Source organism: Cryptomeria japonica, chromosome 10 (genome assembly GCF_030272615.1).
Source record: "Cryptomeria japonica chromosome 10, Sugi_1.0, whole genome shotgun sequence".
NCBI classification, from domain to species: domain Eukaryota; kingdom Viridiplantae; phylum Streptophyta; class Pinopsida; order Cupressales; family Cupressaceae; genus Cryptomeria; species Cryptomeria japonica.
Window position 1 is genome coordinate 217,327,654 of NC_081414.1, and position 19,360 is coordinate 217,347,013.

Below are 19,360 nucleotides of genomic sequence, written 5' to 3' on the forward strand. Positions count from 1 at the left end.
ACGAGACCAAATATTGAGGTCGTTCATGGTTTCGTTAAAAGAAAGTGGAACTTGAAAGGCCAGGTAGATGTGGTCACAATGAACAAAGGGTGTCTATCCTTCTCCTTCTCTTGTGAGGAGGATTGAAGAAACATTCTCAGCATTGGTTCCTGGGCGATAGAAAAATATATCATATACATTCAGAAGTGGTACCCTTATGCGGGAAGAGAAAAAAAAAATTTGGTCTAGGTTTCTGTCTGGATAAAGCTACCTGGGCTCCCAATGGAATATTGGGAGGAAGATGTGCTTGCAGGAATTGCCAATGCCTTCGGGGAGCTTATAGTTATTGATCCTGTCACGGAATCTAGAAGAAGGCTTATTTATGTCAGGATATGTGTAGGAGTCAGGCCTGAAACGGACATGCCAGAGGAGATAAAGATAGAATCTAAACTCAGGAAATGGACGCAGAATATTGTTTATGAAACAATCCCTTTTGCTTTCTTTCATTGTAAAAAAGTTGGACATTGGGCTAAAAAATGTCCAAGTAATGTGGTCAAATCTCAACCCCAAGCTAAAGTTTGGAAAAAAGTAGACAACTCTTTGAAAGCTTTGGATTCTAATAATCAAGATCGGGAAAAATAGTCCCAGACTGGAAGGACGGAGGAAGAGATCATCAGAGATTTGGGAAATGAATCGAAGAAAGGAGATAATGAAAAAATAGATCATCAGGAGAAGGAGTAGAGTGGCAAGGATTCAAATCATGGAGAAAGAAAATCTCAAGTTAGCAGCCAAAATGAGGAAACAAAAGAGGATAAGACAAAGCTAAACTCAGATAATTATGAGAATAATGGAGATAATCAATCCAAAGACAATAAAGAGGAAGGAGACAATGTTAACTTAGTATCTAATTCATAGGAATTAGATAAAGAAACAGACTAGATTCAAGATGCTCAACCTGATAATATTTTGGATCAAGGGATATCGGAGATATCTTTAGCCTCTCCAGTTAAGGTAAAGCTGACTTTTCCGAAGGAAAAAAATCCATAATGGGGAGATGAGGAAGACATCAAAAAGGCATTAGGAAAGAGTGAATCAAAGAAGGAGGAAGAAGAAATAGCGAAGGATAAAAGAAAGATCAAGCAAAAAAAAAATAACAACAATACCAATAATAGCACAACAACCAGAAATACCAGAAGTAGGCTTGGGGATGTGGGAGGACAATGGAAACAAGCAAGAATATTGCAGATGGGACTCAAAGAACTATCTTTGAGGCAGGTATTTCTAAAAAACCATGAAGATCATCTCTTGGAATATCCGAGGATTAAACAATCCTCACAAACATGATTTAGTTACAAGTATGATTAGAGACAAAAACCCAGATATTTTTTTGATTCAAGAAACCAAGATGTCAAAAGACAAGGTAGAAAGTTTGAAGATGTTCAATAATGGAGGTGTTAGTGGAGGTAGTTCAGAAGGTGCCTCGGGAGGTATTATTACTTTCTGGAACAAAAACAATGTAGAAGGAGAAGTGTTGATTCAAGACAACAACCTGGCATGTATCAGATTTAAGCATCTGAAAAATAGCACTTCATGGGTCTTAACTAATTTGTATGCTCCTAACACTAAGACAAAAAGAAGAGATTTTTGGAGAAAACTAACCTTGTTAAGAAGTAGGTTTGTTGAAGATAGTTGGGTGATTATGGGGGACTTCAATACCCCTTTGAAGGAAAATGAAAAAAAGGGAGGGAGCCAAACTAATCTAGACAGTAGATTGGACTTGATGGACTTTATCAACAATAATGCTCTCCATGACTTGGAGTTGCAAGGAGTTAAATTTACTTGGACTAATAGACAGAGTGGCGAGGATTCAATTCAGGTTAGACTTGATAGAGCTCTTATCTCCCTAGATTGGTTTAATCTTCATTTTTGTTCTTTATTTGCTCACATAAGGGCAGGATCGGATCACTATCCTATATCCTTTACGACGAAGACCAAGAATAGAAGGAGACACTTCCCTTATAGATTTGAGAGAATGTGGACTAAACACCCGGATATGGAAAACAAGATAAAGGAATGGTGGCAGGTCAGTATTGAAGGGAATGCTATGTACAGAGTGGTCAAAAAGTTGAAGTTTGTAAAAGAAAATGTTAAGAGATGGAATAAGGAATGCTTTGGGAATATCTTTGCTTTAAAAGCCACAATTCTCTCAGAGCTAAAGGATATTCAGGATGAGATACAGAATAATGGTTATACTAATACTTCAAGAGATGCTGAAGATGTTATCCTTATGAGATATCATGACATAATAGCTAAAGAAGAAACCTTTTGGAAACAAAGGTCAAGAAATGTATGGTTGAAGGAAGGGGACATAAATACTAAATACTTCCATATGTCCACCCTAAACCATAAGGCCATCAATAGAATATCACAGATTAAAGTGAATGGCAGAAGTATTAATGAGGAAGAACCTAAGAGCAGGGTTGCTATGGATTTTTTCTCCACCCTTCTTGCTAAGGACCAGAATTTGGATATGCAGGCCCAAAAGAACCTTTTGGATTGTATCCCTACAATCCTAGGGGATGATTAGAATTCTTACCTGATTGCTATCCCTTCCAATGATGAGATTCTGAAAGCTATCAACTCCTTCAAAGGCAACAAGGTGCCAGGCCCAGATGGTTTTCCCATGTTCTTTTTTCAAATGTATTGGCATATTATTGGAGAAGATGTATCCAGAGCTGGGAAAGAGTTTTTTGGGGCTAGAAGAATTTTGAAAGAGATAAATGGCACTTTTATTGCTCTTATCCCCCAAAAATATGGGAGTCGACTCCATGGATCTCTTCAGACCTATAAGTCTATGCAACTCTCTTTACAAGATCATCTCCAAGGTTCTAACCTCTAGAATCCTGAAGTTGTTTCCCTCTATCATTTCTCCTCAGCAAAGTGGTTTTGTCCTTGGTAGACAAATCTTGGACTCGATAATCTTAGTCCATGAAAATATCCATTCTTTGTCTAATTCTAAAAAAGAAGGCTTTATTCTGAACCTTGACCTATCTAAAGCCTATGATAGAGTGGATTGGGATTTTATGATGGAAGTTCTCTTTGCTTTTGGCTTCTGCTCTAGAAGTATTAATCTTATTAGGAAATTAGTCTCTTCAGCTTCTTTCTCTATTTTAATTAATGGATCTCCTTCCCCTTTCTTCAAGTCCTCAAGGGGACTCAGACAAGGAGATCCTCTTTCCCCAGTTATCTTTATTATCATGGTGAAATGTCTAGGGAGATGTATAGGGAAGTTGGTTGAGAAGGGGGAGTTTTGTGGTTTGAATCCATCTTCAGCGGATCAAGTTTGTTCCCATCAGTAGTTTGTGGATGATTCTATAATAATGGGAAGGGCAACCGTGCAGGACTCTAGAAGTTTAAAGAAAGCTTTGGATAGTTATGGTTCAACTACTGGGCAACTTATTAATTGGTCTAAAAGTTTTGTTTACTTCATCAACAACCCGGAGAGAAGGAAGATTAAAATAAGCAATATCCTGGGTTGTCAATTGGGGAGTCTCCTTGTTGTCTACTTGGGGCTTCCCTTATGTCATGATCCACCTGACACTTTTTGGGGAGCTTTGGTGGATAAATTCCACAAGAAGCTAGCTGGCTAGAATGGCTCTCTTCTCAGCCAAGCTGGTAAGGTTCAGTTGCTGAAATCAACTCTTCAAAGTATTCCTCTTTATGCCATTAGCCTTTTCAGAATTCTTGCCAAGTATGTGGAGGCTATTGAAAAGATCCAAAAAACTTTTTTGTGGACAGGGGTTGAGGAGAAGAAGAGAATGAATCTGATTGCATGGGACAAGGTCTGCAAGCCTATAAGAAAGGGAGGTCTAGGTCTTAGAAGAATAAGAGACATGAACGAATACCTTATGGCCAAGTAGATTTGGAAAGGGTATAAAAACTAAGGAGAATGGAAACTGATATGGGACAACAAGTATAAAAGGTAATGTCCAACTCTTATAAGCTTCCTCAAAGCGGAAAATATTCCAATTGGTTCCAATATCTGGAAGAATGTATCTAGAACAAGAGATTTAATTGTCAGAGGTGCAAAATGGAAGATGGGGAAAGGGAATCTTATCCAATTCTGGGAAGACCCTTGGTTGCTTGAGTCCCCTTTGACTGAAAATCTTGAGTGGAGCAGATTTTAGAACCAGTGCAAGGAAAGATTTGGATCTATGGTGGGTGATTACTGGCAAGATGGACAGTGGAAGGATTTATCTCAGGTGGACCAGTCCTTGGGAAGTCTGAACAAAATAATGAACTCTATGGTGGTGGTGGAAGATGAAGATCAATTAATTTGGAAACTCACAACAAATGGTACATTCACTGTGGTTTCTCTTTATTATCAACAGTTTTCTAAAATGGAGAGCCCATGTTGGGCTAAGGCCTGGGTGAAGGGCCATATCCCTAAGATTAATATTTTTTTCTGGACAGCCCTCCAAAATAAAATTCTAACAATTGAGAACATCAGAAAAAGAGGTATGAGTATACCTAGTGTTTGTATTATGTGCAAGCAAAACGAGGAGACCATCAACCATCTGCTCTTTCACTGCACTTTCTCTGCTGATGTTTGGGGAAGATGTTTGGATCACTTTAAAATCAGTTGGGGCTTCCCAGAGTCTATTCAAGAGGTTTTCAACTCTTGGCATCATCCTTCATGGAACAAGTCTACTATTTTGTTGTGGAAATTAGCTTTACCCCATATGTGCTAGGGTTTTTTGAAAGAGAGAAAAGATAGAGTTTTCAAAGAGAAGGTGTCTAAGGCTCAAATTGTGTTTGAGAAAATTAAAAGAAATATAGTGGAAAATATGAAAATCATAGGAGGTATTGCTAATCCTCAAGACAAGGATGATCAAACAATCTTCAAGAAGTGGAGATTAAAAGGTCAAGATCACTTTCAGATCAATCCTAGAGAAGGTGTGATTTGGGTTAGTCTGCCCAACGGTTGGATGAAAATTAATTTTGATGGTGCTTCAAAGGGTAATCCGGGTATTGCAGGATGTGAGGTGGTCCTTACGAACGAATGGGGAAAATGCAAAATTATAAAAAGCATTCCTTTAGGAAATCAGAAAAACCATGTAGCTAAGGCAATGGCATCTTACCATGGGATGGTCCTTGCTAAGGAGGCCAACTGCACTAGAGTATGGTGTGAAGGAGATTCATTGAATATAATCAATTGTTTGAATAATAAGTTCCTGCCTTCTTGGTCAATTAGCAACGCTATCAAAGCGACTAAGAAAATTAGTGAGGAATTTGAAATGTGTGTTTTTACACATGTGTATAGGGAAGCAAATTCATGTGCTGATTGGGTAGCCAACCTGGCTTGCCAAATGGAAGACATCATTACTAGTTATGGTGAGAGTGAGCTCACACGTGAAGTGAAGTCCCTACTTGATCTGGACCGTATCCAGACGAGGCAACGTGGTACATTCAACTATAATTTCTAAATGCCTCTTCCACTTATTTTGAAGCAGGGTTATTACAGAGGTAATGTGCATTTATGTGTCTTTTCATAATTGTCTGGCATGGATTCTGGGCATTTTTTCAGGGCTTCCACAGAAACCAGAGAAGAGGATTTGGAGCTGAGAGAAGGAATTTCAGGGATAGCGTTGGAAAAATTGGAGGAAATAAGAAAAGATTCGAACCTACCTCTTGCTCAGAATGGAGGAAGAATAGGGAAGTGTGGGATATCCTATAGGAGGGGAATCTGTGTGTGTTTATGGAAAGGCTAAGTGGGAAAGATCCTACAGTTACCAAATATTTTATCAAGAACTGGAAAAATGGCAAAATTTTGGTCGGGTCTCAGATGATGAGTATAGATGAGGAGGTTATGGAAAGAGTAAATGAAATTATTTTGGGTATACAATGTTGTGGAGGAACCTTAAGTGAAGATGAGATTGTTTCTAAAGTTTTAAGAGCTTTGCCACCGGCATATAAAATGAAAATTACTGCTATAAATGAATTAAGAACAATGTTACTACTATTAAGGCAAATCTAGCTTTCAAGGCATCATCATCAACTACAGCATCATCTAAGAAATCTTATTGGAAATCCTTTTATGCAAGAGAACTTGAAGAAAGTAGGAGAGAAAATGAAGAACTTGAAGAACTTGAAGAACTATTTGCAAGGAAAATGCCTAAAGGTCCAATTGGAAGTAAGTATGAAGGTAAAGCACCCTTTAAATGTTTTAACTATAATAAGATTGGTCATATGGCTTCTAGATGTCCTCATAGACATGCAAGATTAAGAGAAGAAGCTAAAAGAACATATAAGCCTAACCTTGATTATCAAAAATACAAGTTTAAGAAGAATAGAGACAAATCTTGTTATTATGCTGATGAAGGAGTTACTGATGATTCTGATGAGGATCCAACAGACAATGGGTGGGCTTTTGTTGCTATAACAGAAGATCAACCGGCACCTACTATTCAACCGGTAGAGCAGGCCCTTCCAGCTAAAATTGAAGATAAGGATGAATGGATTATTGATTTAGGATGTTCACATCATATGACTGGTGATAAGAGCAAATTCTTAACCTTTCAGGATTACAATGGAGGTTTAGTAATATTTGGAGATGATAAAGCTTGTTTGATCAAAGGAAAAGGCATTATATCCTTTGATGGTAAGCACAATACTGATAATGTTTACTATGTTGAAGGTTTGAAGCATAATATTTTGAGTGTTGGTCAATTAGTTGAGAAAGGATTTCAGTTACAATTCAAGAATGGTAAATGCAAAATCTTAAACAGAACTGGTTTGGAAATTGCCACCAGTAATCAGACTAGAGGTAATATCTTTCATTTGAACAACAATGAGAAAGCATGTTTGATTGCACATATTGATGAAAGTTGGTTATGGCATAAGAGACTTTGTCATGTAAATTTTGATTGCATTATGAAAATTAGTACAACTAAGGCAGTAAGAGATTTACCTAAGATTGTTAAACCTCACAATCCGGTATGTAAGGAATGTCAATTTGGAAAGAAAGTTAGAGCAACTTTCAAGAGTATTCCAGAGAAGTGAATTAATTCATACTGATTTATGTGGTCCAGCAAGAACTAGAAGTATACAAGGATATAGGTATTTTATGCTAATCATTAATGACTATTCTAGAATGTGTTGGGTTACTTTTCTCAGGGAAAAATCTGAAGCATTTGGGAAATTCAAACTATTCGAGGTGATGGTAGAAAATGAAACCGGAAAGAAAATCAAATGTTTGAGATCAGATCAAGGAGGTGAATTCACATCTAAGGAATTTAATACATTATGTGAAGTGAATGGGATCAGAAGACAGTTATCAGCACCCTGGACACCCCAGTAGAATGGAGTTATGGAAAGGAAAAATAGAACTATCTTGGATGTAGCCAGAAGTATGATATCATAAGCAAATCTACCTCATATATACTGGAGAGAAGCGATCAATACAATAGTTTATACATTCAACAGAGTTCACATCAGAGATGAAACCGGTAAGACCCCTCAAGAACTATGGTTTAGTAATACTCCTACTCTTAAATATTTTAGAATATTTGGAAGTAAATTCTATATTAGAAGAGATGAGTATATTGGCAAATTTGATCCTAGAAGTGATGAAGGAATATTTCTTGGTTATTCATCTAAGAGCAAGGCATATAGATGTTTTAATAAGAGATTGTAGAAAATTGTTGAGAGTGCAAATGTGAAGATTGATGAACAGTTTAGAGGAAATTCAAGGTACACAAACTCTGAACCGGCAATAGAGATAATCACAAATGAACCTACTATGAATACACCAGTACAGAATGGTGATCCAGTTACATCGACATCATCTGAGGATTCAACAATCACTGAAGAACAGCAGCAAGTAAAAACACCCCGGTATGTAAGATTAAATCATTCTGAAGATCAAATAATTGGAAACAAATTTCAAGGAGTTATGACTAGAGGAAGATTGGCAAATGAAGAGGTATGTCTTATTTCTCAAATTGAACCTACATCAATTAATGAGGCATGTGAAGATAAATATTGGATTAAAGATATGGAAGATGAATTGGAACAAATTGAAAGGAATAACACTTGGTCATTAGTTCCCCGGCCTAAAGATAAAAATGTAATTGGAACTAAATGGGTTTTCAGAAATAAACTTAATGAAGATGGTAAGGTAATTAGAAACAAATAAAGATTAGTGTGTAAGGGATATTCATAGAAAGAAGGAATTGATTACAATGAAACCTTTGCACTGGTAGCTAGAATTGAGGCAATCAGACTTTTATTGGCTTTTGCAATACACAAGAACTATAAAGTATATCAAATGGATGTTAAATGTGCATTTCTGAATGGAGATCTTGAAGAAGAAGTTTATATTGAACATCCTGATGGATTTTATTTGACAGATAACAAAGACATGGTTTGCAGGTTAAGGAAAGTTTTATATGGTCTAAAAAAAGCTCCTAGAGCTTGGTATGCTAGATTGGACAAATATCTCTTAAAGCTTGGATACACTAAAGGTAATGCTAACAGTGATCTATACTACAAATTGACTAATGATGACATCTTGGTTATTGAAGTTTTTGTTTATGATATAATCTTTGGAGGAGATGATGGGTTGTGTAAAGACTTTTCTAAGAAAATGCAGCAAGAATTTGAAATGTCTATGATTGGAGAGATAAAATTCTTTTTAGGATTACAGATTTCACATACTGATAAAGGTATATTCCTATGTCAATCTAAGTACTTGAAGGAATTACTAAAGAAATTTTGCATGGAAAACTGTAAACCGATAAGCACACCTATGACTACAACTGATAAATTATCTTTGAGGGATGAATCAACACCTGTTAATCCGACTAGATACAAGTCTATGATAGGAGGTTTATTGTATTTGACACAAACAAGACCTAACATTATGAATGCAGTATGTATTGTTTCAAGATTTCAGAGTAATCCTAAATAAAATCATGAATCAACAACAAAAGGATTTTCCGGTACCTACAAGGCACTACAAATCTTGGTTTATGGTATCCTAGAGATGAAAATTTTGACATATGTGCATACACAGATGCTAATTGGGTAGGAGATGTGGATGACAAAAAAAGCACCACCGGCGAAGCATTTTTTCTTAGTAGCAGACTAATTTCATGGTTGAGCAAGAAACAGAGTTGTACAAGTCTATCAACAGCATAATCAAAATGTGTTGCAGAAGCAACAAATTGTACACAGGTATTTGTTACTACTTACTAAGATTGTCATTAGTCTTATGTTCAAAGTTATTCTATATATTCTAGTCGGTTACTACTACCGAATCTTTCAGTCAGTAAGCACAGTGCAGTTGGTTATAGAAGAAAGTAGTTTCAGAGCGTAGTATACACCGAACACTCTACCGAGTAACACTCTATGTCTACCGAGCAGCAAGAATGATATACCGAGTGAACACACACCGAGTGAAACATGTTACCAGATTCACTGAACCTGGACATATATGGGAAACGTGTTACAAAGATCGAGGAACAAGTAACCGTTATCACATTGGAAATTGCACTTAAAGATTGTGTATGATTTTGAGGTCATCTAACCAATGAAATATTTTGCATGGTTATTCATTCAAGAAATCATGTTTGTAAGAGCAAAACATGGACCAGATCACCGACATAAGAGATCTATTTATACAGCATGAATTCAGGATTAGATATAGGTGCATGTGTGTGTGAAGCAAGACATATACAAAAAGGAAAATCATGAGATATCACAGAGTGTTATGACTATTACAGTTGACAGAGAAACACAGAGGTCACCGAGAAGGATTTCAGAGAACTGTCAAGGAACAGAGTAAACAGAAGGGTTTACTGAGTTAATATATGGATTACTGAGGTATGCTATAAGCAAGGTAATATCATTTTGAGCACATAGAATCTGCTATAACATTTCAGATGTAAAGTTGTAGATAATTTGTAAAGATTTGATTGTAATATTTTGAGTTGTAAGAAAAACCTCTAACAAGGTAAAAGACTCTAACTAAGTCTATAAATTGTAAAGCCTCTAACCAGGTGCAGCATTTAGAATAAGTGTTGTAAAATCCTTTAGCAAGGTAGATCTAACAGATCTTGATACTCCTAACAGGGTAAGCTATCAGAAATAGCTAAACATGTAGCTCTAACCGAGCAACCTTTATTATTGCAGTAGTGAAGTTGTGGGTGTCATCCCCACCGCAGTTTTTCTCTCTAACCAAGAGTTTTTGCGTAACCAAAATATATGTGTTATGGAGTGAATCATGTATGATTGTTATTTATTTGTTTTAGCATTATATTATGTTACTACACTATTCAATTTATGCTTAATAGTAAAGTTATTGTTGAAGAAAAGTTTTGAAGTACTGATTCACCCCTCCCCTCTTAGTACATTAGCTTTCCATATTGTGCCTAACAGTATTATGGATCAAACAAATGTCGAAGGACATAAAGGTAAAATGCAAGGAACCTATAACTATTTACTGTGATAATATGGCAGCAATTGATATATCAAAGAACCAGTTATTTCACTCTAAGACTAAACATGTTTCTATCAAATTCAATTTTCTAAAAGAGAAAGTTGAAGCAAAAGAAGTGAAATTGATTTATGTGAATACTAAAGAGCAGATTGCAGATATTTTTGCAAAGCCTTTGCCTAAGGAAACTTTTGAATATCTCAGAGAGCAACTTGGAGTCCTACCCCCACCGGTAGAGACTTAAACAGTTGATGTTTGTCATCAACTGACAGAATTAACAGAGAAATCTTTTATTATGACTTTGATGAGGAGAGCTACTTCTTAGGGGGAGTAGTTGGTATAATAAGTTGGTATTTTGTATTTGAAACTGGTTTTTGTAATGCTTTGGCATTTGATGTCAAAGGGAGAGAGATATTATGGAAAAACATTTGAAAAACACTTTGGGGAGAGATATCTTTTGGGAGAAATTATTCCTAGGGATGAGAAATTATGTATTTTGATTTCTGGTTAATGATCTCTTTGGGAGATTGTTGGTTTCTGGTTTTTGGCATTTCTATTTTGACACTTTGATGGTTTTTCCATCTTGTGTTGTCATCAATGCCAAAGGGGGAGATTGTTGGTATTTTGGATATGTTGATATGGTTTTGTCATTGATGTCAACACCTATCATCACTTGTCAACACTTATCAGCACTTGGAGATCTTTGATTATGTTCACCAGCAAGTCAGAGACTTATGCAGAGTCACCGATATTTGGTTCACTGGCAGATTATATTGTTCACCGGCACTTGGAATGACTTGGAGACTACTTGGTTATGTCGAAGATAGTATTTGATCACTTGGTTTTGGCGATTTGGTTATTGGTTTATTCAGGTTTGCATATTTGTTGTTACCGACAAATAGGTCCAGGTTATGCACCGGCAGGCATATCTATTCCAGATCAGCACAACACGTTATGGAGATGATTTATTATTATTGTAAATGCATTGAGCCAACATCATGCATCAGATATTGATTTGTTTGTAATTGATTTTATTGTAATATCTTTTAGTGAGCCGACCTATTCAATTGGTCTTAGGTTATGGTATAAATGTAAGATTTCATTTGTGAGATTGATATGCGATTGGAAAAAGAATTGTAATAAGGTATATGCGAAAATAAGTAGAGCTATACATGTAGACATCATTTCAAGGTTGAAGGAAGGTTTTTGTGAAGGCAATTAGAACTTAACCGGTACTGAATCCATTATATGAAGATGCTATTTTATGCAGTACATTATCATTGGATTTAACCATCCAATTGTAGTCAGTGTGACTCTCATTTTGTGATTGAGCAATGAGCTCTAGGCAGCTGGCCTTTATGCATGTGCAGAATCCATATTGTACACACATACTATCTGTAGTAGTATCATTTGATTATGGGTAAGGCTTCCTGCCATGGTTTTTCCCCTTACAAGGTTTCCACGTACAAATATTTGTGTTATGTGTTGTGGATGTTGTTGTCTTTCTATTTCATGCATTAATCTTTACCGGTACTACAATTAACTAATAAAATTGTTTACTGGCATAAAGTTTGGTTTACTGAAATTAAGCATTAAGTTTTGGTTAAGTTAATTTTGGTTGAATTTATTAGACAACTGATTCACCCCCCCCCCCCCCTCTCAATTGTCTCCGGGACCTAATAATTGGGACTACAATCCGGATGAAAGGAACTGAAGGAATATCATCTGCAAATTACTTATTACAGTTCCAATTAAGCACAGTTGTCTGCTCAGCAATACCAAAGGATAAATCACTTGTTCACACATATACCACTCTCTGATAATGCAGACACAACATCGACACCCTAAATTACATGAATATATCACCCATATATACAATTCATCAACCTTGACAACAAGGTCAGCCAAACCCTCAACCCTCAATTATAAAATTACATCACATGATACAAAGATCAACCACCAGACCAATATAATGATTTACATGGCATAGCATGGACCTAATTCAAATTCCCAAATGCTCAACTCCACCGGAAATCTTGCCAAGATCAACTGCAACACGCTACACCACTAGAAACACCGCATAACATGAAAATCATCACCGGTTCATAGAAACCATCAAAAACTTGCACAATGATCAATGTGGATCATCAAAACAAATAGGACACAACTAGGAAACACCAGCAAGAAAATTAGAATCATCAATAATAGTTGTACCAACACCACTTATCAAATCTTCATCGATCAACATCTGAAACTCGGGAATACAACTAATCAACAATTGTCACGAAGAAAGATAACTAGCAGAGCACCAAATCATGAACCATCTAAAATCAAGATAAACAAGACCATCCCAAAAAATATCACAAAATCTCAGCACAAGATCTGATCACACCAGAATATATTGGAGGAAATACCGAGCCCTGCAAAACAGTGATTAGCAAAACAATACTGCAAACCGAATCATAAGATCTTCCCAATCAGCAATCACTGGAGAATCACATGAATATGTTGACATCAATGACAATAACATATCCTGGCAGCAGCAATAACCAACAATATCCAAAAATATCCCCCTTTGGCATTGTTGGCAACATATGATCGTGAAAAACTGTCAATGCAAAGAAAGAAGATATCTCTAGCAAACTCCAGCAAACTCTCCCTAATATCAAGATAGATAAAGCATTTTTTCACATGATCTCTCTCCCCCTTTAACATCAATGCCAAAGATCTCAAAAAAAAAAACCAAACATTTCTCCCAAAATAAAAAAACATGAATTTCAGGAACCTCTCCCCCTAAAACATAGCTCCATGACAACAGACTACTCCACCAAAGGAGCAACACCAACTAACGAATCTGGATAAAAAGATATAGCTTTGCAGTCCACTAGATTGATGCAACTCAATGCATCTAGTTCTTATCATGAGGGGTAGATACCCCTAACTTGTCTCTCAAAAAGACAAATGTATCTGCTAGCAAAGGCTTAGTGAAAATGTCATCTATTTGTTCCTTTGTAGATACACTCCAACTTTACCTTCTCTTCGCTGATTTGATCTCTCAAGTAATGATATTTGATTGACACATGCTTAGTATTTGAATGTTGTACTGGATTCTTTGACATGTTAGTAGCGTTAGAATTATCACAGTATATGACAGTAGGCTCAACATAAATAACTCTAATATCCTTCAACATTTGCTTCATCCAGACTACCTGTGTGCAATTACTAGCAACAACAATGTACTCAGCTTGAGCAGTAGATAAGGACACTGAATCTTGTTTCTCACTAGCCCATGAAACCAATTTTTTTCCCAAAAATAATTCTCTATCGATAGTGCTCTTCTAATCATCAACATCACCAGCCTAATCTACATCAATGTAGGCACATAGCATGACATCATCATTCCTTGGATACCACATGTTGGGGCTTCAAATTTTCAAATAATTTCAAGCACCCTACTATTAAAAATGGTGGTCACTTCATGAAAATGACACATAATGGATTATTAATTATTTGAACAACTAGAGTAAAGGAGGATATGAATAAATTAATTCCAATGGACCCCATGAAAGACTAGTGTTTTTTATCTGTAAAAATGATGATATGAACAAAGAATTTAAATTGAATGAAAGATGAAAATATAAGAAATACCCATTTCATAAAATCAAGTGTCCAAGCTCCAGTAAAAATATTAGAGTTGTAGAATGTGTTTTTGGCTATAGACCATACAGAAGACCGTAAGAAGGCTGAAAAGCCTGTTATTTTAACCTGCATGAAAAAAGATGTCGACTTAGAATGAAAATGTATGCAAATATAAAATCTGATGAAGACCCATTTTAGAAGTGGCTGTTTCCTACCACCAAAAAAAAATTCAGATTTGTATCTGAAGTTTGAGGTATCCGACCAAACAAAAACCCGAAATATAGCTTAAAGTAAGGTTATTGACTAACTAGTTTCCATATTAATTTCAAAGGGTTTTGTTAATTTTAATGTAAAATTGTGTCTTTTCACCCCAAAAAGGGTATGGTGCCCATTCAACCACATATATAAGTGGTTAAAAAATGTAGATATGAGGGGGGAGTCATAAGAACAACATAATGTTGTAAGGATTGAATATCATTTTGTATTAGAGAAGTCTATAGGAAGAAGAAGTGTCATTTTGTGCAAGCAATCTGTAATGAAGTATTTACAAGTGCAGCTTATGTATGCAATTATTTTCTGAAGATTAATATCCAAGGTTCACTATCTCTTTTTCCAAATATTGTGTACACTTTTGTGTTGATGAGTTATCTTTGTCATCTTGATAAATTTGTTTATAGATTTGCTATGATGTGAATCACATGCTATTGCATTAGGTGAAAGATTGAGTTCTTATTGTTTGTGTAACACACACTGAACCTTCATAGTTGATGAGAAATTGTCTCTTGAGTTGATAAGATATTTTGTCCACAAAGTGTCATATATATCCCTGGATAGAGGCACTGGTCTGTTATTGATTTTTCAAAGTTTTGATCTGTATACATTCAAGGTCCTTGACAGAAAAACATTCTTCCCAAATCCTATATGAACTGATCTATGCATATGTCTTTTAGGTCCTGAAATAAATCTCATTTTCAATATACATTCACAATCATTTATTTTCAAAGCATTCAGTTAAAGCGCATAATAAAGCATAATTGCAAACAACAATTTGCCAGTTTGTAATTTGCTAAAAGGCTTAAATCCACTTTAAATAATATCTTTTGTGCTTGAGAATGTGAGGTACACCCGCCTAGGTTTAGTGGAGCCTAAAGTGCAGAGGGATTTAGTCTTTGACTATCCATGTTCATTGGCCAAGGCTGATTGGATTGCTTGAGGATTTGGCAAGTCTTTGGGTTTTCCAATCTGTAGTTTTGGGCACCAGCACCACAGACCATAATCTACAATTCCTTTTAGGTATTTGAATGTCCTTTTAACAACAGTGACATGACACTCTTTCAGATTAGCTTGATATCTAACAACCATGCACACACCATGCATAATGTCTGGCCTAGTCTGAGTAAGATATAGCAGTCCACCAACCATAGATCTATACAAACTTTAATTAGCTTTTGGATATTCATCATTCTTAGAGAATTTACAACCAATCACCATAGGATTTCCAACCGGTTTGGATTCATCTCACCCAAACTTCTTCAACAATTCCTTCACATACTTAGTTTGAGATATAAATATTCCTTTTCCAGTCTGTGAAATCTGGAAACCTGAGAAAAATTTCATCTCATTAATCATAGACATCTCAAATTATTTTTGCATATCACCAGCAAACTTCATACACAAGTAATCATCACCTCCAAAGATAATATCATCAACAAAGACTTCAACAATCAAGATATTATCATTCTCTATCTTAAAGTATAGATTATTGTCAGCAACGCCTTTACTAAATCCTAATTTTAATAAATACTTATCTAGTCTAGCATATCAGGCTCTAGGAGCTTGTTTCAGTCCATAAAGGGTTTTCTTTAGTTTACATACCATGTCTCCATCATCTGATAATGAAAATAGGTTGCTCAATGTAGAATTCTTCCTCTAGCTCACCATTCAAAAAGGTAGATTTGACATCCATCTGATATACCTTAAAATATTTATAAGCAGCATATGCAAGCAACAACCTAACAACTTCAAGTCTAGCCACCAGAGAAAAAGTCTCATAATAAATTCCTTCTTTTTGTGAATACCCTTTGCAAACTAGTCTAGCTTTATTTCTGACAACTTCACAAGCTTAATTCAATTTGTTCCTTAATACCCATTTAGTACCAATAACATTATTATCCTTAGGTCTAGGCACAAGTTCCCATGTGTTATTCTTTTCAATATGATCCAATTCTTCTTCCATATCTCTCATCCAATTTTCATCTTTACAAGCTTCAGCAACAACTTTAGGTTCAACTTTAGAAATCAAGCACACTTCTTCGACAGCTAATCTTCTTCTAGTCATTACACCTTTATTCTTATCACCAATAATCTAATTTTTTAGAATGGTTCAATCTTACATACCTCTGAGTCTTTTGATTGTTCTAATTATCAAGTTCCTGCACTTCTTCACCAACAACAGCAACATCCAAGTTAATTGTCTCTACCAGATTATTTTGCTTAAGTTCTTCAGTCTAAATAGGGGCAAAAACAACATGTTGTCCATCATCATAACCACATGTTTTGATCTCTTTCCCAAGGTTCTCATCCACCTTCACATTTTCACTTTCCACTATCTTTCTCAGTCTCTTATTGTAGCATCGGTAGGCTTTTCTCTTTGTAGAATTTCCCAAGAAAATACCTTCATCACTTCTAGCATCAAACTTTCCTATATCCTCATCTCTTTTGATATAACATTTGCTACCAAATACTCTAAAATATATCACAGTAGGAACATGACCAAACCATAACTCATAAGGGGTCTTACCGGTATCACCTATGATGTGAACTCTATTGAATGTGTAAATAGCAGTGCTAATAGATTCTCTCTAGTAGACCTTCAAAACATTCCCTTCAATCAGCATAGTCCTTGCAACATCCAAGACTATTTTTTTCTTCCTTTTGACAACTCCATTTTGCTGAGGGGTTCTAGGAGTAAATAATTGTCTTCTGATTTCATGCTTCTCATAGAATGAGGAACTCACTTGAACAAAATTATCCACCTCTATCAAATCTCAGACAATTTACCTTAAAACCAAACTCAGTCTCCACCTTATCTTTGATTATCTTGAATTTTTCCAATGCTTCTAATTTTTCCTTCAAAAATACAACCCACATCATCTTGGAATAATCATCAATTAGTAGCATAAAGTATCTATCACCCTACACACTTCTAACATTTGTAGGTCCACATAGGTCAATATGCATAAGATCTAGCAATCTATGAAATGTATACTGCTTGCTCTTGAAAAAAATCTTTGTTTTCTTACTCAACTGACATTCCTTACATACCATATTAGAAGGATTAACAATCTTAGGTAGATCTCTAACAGCTTGTGTAGAACTTATCTTAATCATTGAATCAAAATTCACATGACACATTCTCCTATGCCACAACCAGCTTTCATCAATCTGAGCAATCAAACAACTTTTCTCATCAGCATTCAAATGAAAAATATTACTTTCAGTCTTAGTTCCAAATGCAATCTCTATACCGGAGGCATTTAGGATCTTGCATTTTCCATTCTTTAATTGTAGATCATAACCTTTATCAACCATCTGTCCAACACTCAAAAGATTATGCTTCAAATCTTCAACATACAAGACATCATCAGTTTTATGCTTACCATCAAAAGAAATAGAGCCTCTTCTACGGATCACACATGCTTTGTCATCTCCAAATCTTACTATTCCACCATCATACCTTTCCATATTCACAAATTTTCTTTTATCACCAGTCATATGATGTGAACAACCACTGTCAATCACCCATTCATCTTTCTCTTCAGCTTTAGCAACTAAAGCTTTCTCCTCAATAGAGAAGCTTGTGGAATCAACATGTATAGGTCTATCTTCCTTAATGGAAATAAACACAACTTTATCTCCTTTTGGTTCTTCATCTGTAATACCTTCATCAACAGCATAATAGTAGTTCTTCTGATTTCTATACTTTCGGTTAGGCTTGTAGGGCTTATCATACTTCTCATGCTTATCAAACTTATCATGCATGTCATACTTAGCCATTATCTCCGGGTATCTAGAAGCAAAATTTCCTATCTTATTACAAGAGAAACATTTCAAAGGCAGATTTCCATCATACTTACTGGCTCCTTTGGGCAATCTCCCGGAAATCAATGCTTCAAGCTCATCCAACTCTTTTTCTTGTTCTTCCATCTCTCTTCTCTCTCTTTCATATCTAGATATTATGCACTCGTCAGGATCATACTTCTACTTATTGGATACAAATGTTGATGCTCTAAATGTTGTCTTAGACTTTCCATGTGATTCTCCAAATTCGCTCAGCTCAAATGCAGAAATCTTTCCAACTAGCATATCTCTTGTCACTGTAGTCACACTCTGGATCTCATCAATAGCATCAACCTTATGTTTATAGGTAGGAGGCAAAAATCTCAACACTTTAACAAGAATTTCATCTTCCTCAATGGTTCCACCGGCACATCTGATACCTAGGACAAGGTCATTCACCTTAGCCATGAAAGAGTGTATGTTCTCATTATCTCCCATCTTCAACATGTCATACTTTCCTTTCAAACTCTGTAACTTATCAACTTTCACTTGTTTATCACCTTCATATAGGATTTCAATCTTCTCCTAGATCTCATGTGCGATCTAAAGTCCCATTACATTTATCATTTCAGAATCAGTCAGGGCACTAAGCAATTCTTCCTTCACTCTAATGTTATGTTCAGCTTCCTTGATCTCATTAGGAGTAGTCGGTTTATTCAGAGAAACAAAATAGGCATTCTTTGTAATCTTCCAATAATCCTCACCAAGACATTTTAGGTACACTTCCATCTAGTTCTTCCATATAAAATAGCTACTTCCATCAAACCTCGGACTGTCCTTCTTAAAGATAACACCTTGAGCTATCATCTCGGATCTCCTCAAGTGGTTAAGCTTCTTCTAGAGGAGCTATCTCTAATACCAATTGTTAGCAGCAAAGAGGAGGAAGACTGAGAGGAGGGGGGTGAATCAGTCTTCACTGGAAAAACCAACTTAATCACAAAAATAGATCTGATAAACTGCAACAATAATAAAGATAAGCAAATTAACAACACAATACACAACACCAAGATTTTGACATGGAAAACCTGGTTATGGGGAAAACCACGGTGGGAACCTACCCACAGTAAGATGGTACTCTACAGTAGTATGTGAAATATTACAATGGGGAATGCACATGCATTCAGA